The sequence below is a fragment of the Aptenodytes forsteri genome, unplaced genomic scaffold (assembly GCF_000699145.1).
Source record: "Aptenodytes forsteri isolate BGI_AS27 unplaced genomic scaffold, ASM69914v1 Scaffold249, whole genome shotgun sequence".
NCBI lineage: Eukaryota > Metazoa > Chordata > Aves > Sphenisciformes > Spheniscidae > Aptenodytes > Aptenodytes forsteri.
In genome coordinates this window covers 332,065-335,053 of record NW_008796188.1, presented here as the reverse complement: position 1 = coordinate 335,053, position 2,989 = coordinate 332,065, and positions in this window count along the sequence as shown.

The following is a 2,989-nucleotide window of genomic DNA, read 5'->3' as shown; positions in this document are numbered from 1 at the left end:
TTCTTATTTCTTTGGTTTTACTAATAATGAGGGGGATTTATTATTTGGGTTTTTGCCCATCACAGGCTTTTGAGATTGGCAGGATTCACCCTCAGAGGCTCGTTGCTGTTTTCAGTGAAAAGGGGCAAATAAGTCTTTGATTTTATCCTTGTACGCGACAGCTGCTCAGACGCATCCCGCAGCCTGCCCGAGCCGTTGCTCCCCGCGGGTCCTTTCGGGTGTGCTGCGTTACGAGAGGATGTATCACACCAGGATTAGGGAGACTGCAAGTGGCCTCGGAGGAACCCAAAAGCCAATGCCGACCTCGCAGCCTTCATCAGGCTCCCGGCACGAAAATGGGAGACTCTGTGGCTTCTCCCTTGGGCAATGTGGTTAACCTTTAGCAAGTGCCGTTAAATTCTGGCAGTGGTGGATGAGGAGCATGGATCAGAGCTGAGTGCGAGGATGGTCTCTAACATAAAACTGGCGAGTTAGGAGTAGGAGAAGGAGCTTGAGGACAGGCAGGAACGCTGCAGCATCTGGCCAGCTTGTGCTCCGCGTTTCGGGGCAGCTCCTCTTCAAGGCAGAGGAGCTGGGTGATGCGATGGAGGAAGCTAAAAAGGAGCTGGCAAAGTTTGCAATGGAGAGAAGCAGCAGCTCGGGGCGTCGAGCGCCTCTGGGCACTGGACCCTGCTGCCTCTCATAGTTTTGTGGTCCTGGGGAGTTGGCCAAGGAGCATCTCCCGTGTACTGGGCACGTACAACCCCACCACAGCATCCTCGTGAGCCCCAGCCTCCCCGGCACACGCAGCAGTGCTGGTGAGCAGAACCCTGCCCTAAGCAAGTGGTGTAGGTGCTCCATGACCCTGTGGGGCTGCAGACCAGAGCTGGGCTGACTTTAAGTCATATTTTTTGCCCTCCTGACCCTGAAGGACCTGAATAACTCAAGATTCAGAAACAGTCTGTGCATCTGGAATATTTCTGGCTCACTCATCACGCTGGTATCTAGACACCAGCCCAAAATAGCTCCTTGCCGAGATGCATCTCAGTCGTGGCTGGTAGCAAATCTGTGGCTAAAATCCTTAAGGGGTATAAAGATGTCCCTGCTGCAACAGGGTCGTGGGGAGGAACAGCGCTGTTTGCTCCGAGCCTTGCCCTGGCAGGGGAGGACACTGTGGCTGAGAAAGCAGTGAGGATGGGGGGCAGCTCCTGGTGCAGACGCCCCCCCACCCCCTGGGCTCAGCCAGGTGCTCGGCCTGCGCTCCCTGCCATGGCCGGAGGCTCCTCCGGCATCTTCCCCACCCTGCGCCGCCTCCTGCGAGGCTGTAGCTGCGGGCGACAGAGCGAGCGGATGATGGTGATTGCTGTAATAAGATGGTCTTGACTCTTCTGAAACCAGGAGAGTGGCCCCCGCCTGGGGTTGGGTCTCCCCTCGAGGGAGGCAGCACCCTGAGGAGCACCCTGGCAGCACCCTGAGGTGCTCCTGGGCACCCCCCAGCACCACAAGTGGGGCAGAGCCGGCAGCGCATGTCCTTGCCCACCCCGGCACCCTGGATCATGTGCGTGGGCCACGGTGCTTGCCACAAGGTGCTGAATTCGGGTGCTTTTTCATGCCACGCCGTGTAGAAGGACACCAGAGCGGGTCCCTCTGGGGCTCTGCAGGGTGAGGGGCACCTCCAGCCCCACCGGTCAGGGGCTCAGCCCCCTCTGGGGTGTGTTGTTGCAGCATGCATTATCCTGCATCCCACCCTTCGTCCCTGGCTGGCAGAGAAGGGGGTTCCCCAGGGAAGTGACCCTCCGCGGGCAGGGGGACACTGGACCTCTCCTGCCGCTGCCAGGGCCGAGGGGACTGGCAGCAACGCTCATGTGGTGTCCCCCATCTGCCACTGATTTTACTATCAAAGGACCCCGAACAGGGGGGACGTGCTGCAGCCCCCTCCCCAGCTTGTGCCTTTGTCCTCAGGCTCCGTCCTCCCAGCTTGGGGCTGGGGGCTGCAGGGGCATGTGTGGCCCTGGAGCATCTCGGGGATGTCAGAGCATCTCCTGCGCCATCCAGTCCAGGCGTGCATGGACTGGACTGGGGGAGCCCTCTCGTGGCTGATGTGCCGAGCAGGAGTCCGGCTGTGCCAGCGAGTCCGGCTGTGCCAAGGAGTCCGGCTGTGCCCCTCAGTCCGACTGTGCTGAGCTTCGCCACGCCAGCTCTAGCTGAGCATCACCGAGGCTGATCCCGCAGGAGGATGCTTCATCGCTGTGGGTCCCTCTGGGCGTTGGGGACCCATCCCCGAGTCCCCGTCTGCCTGGTTTTGCTCACCCCTGCAAAGCCAGGCAGGGAGCTAACCCAGCTTGAGGGTGTCCCGGGGAGGGGACGGGAACCTGCCCGTGTGTCCCTGCAATGGGACGATGAACGGCTCTTGCATCCCAGAGATGTGCAAGGGACCGGTCCTCATGCTGGTGCACGTGGTGGGACAGGGATGGAGCTGCGTCCTCGTGCTGGGACAGGTGCAGGACTGAGCATGCGTGTCGCTGCTCAGGGAGCGGCCACGTGTCCCTGTGGTGGGGCAGGGTCCCCAGCCGGGCAAAAGCTCAGAGGGACCGAGCTCGGTGGCACTCACCATGTGCCATCATCTCTGTAGGATGGGACACCCGACTCAGTCATGAGTCCCAGCCCTTGGGGACGGGCCAGGGTGGAGTGCGGGACATGGGGAGGATGTCATTGGGACGAGGCGGAGGGGACCAGGGACTGGATCATCCTCACGGATGAAATTTGGGGAGGCTTGTGCCTCCCCAGCACCATACTTCCCACCCCTCCAGTGCCGGTGAAAAGCAGAACCCCAGTCATTTTCCAAATCTTTATTGTAAATAAATTCTGCGACATTGCAGGAGGCTTCCCAGGGGCCAGAGCCGGGGCCGAGCGAGGAGCACACGGCATCTCTGGCAACGGCGGCTCCGGCGGCTCCCCAGTGCGTGCAAAGCAGGAGCGCAAGATGAGGTCACAGGCGTTCGAGGGGGGC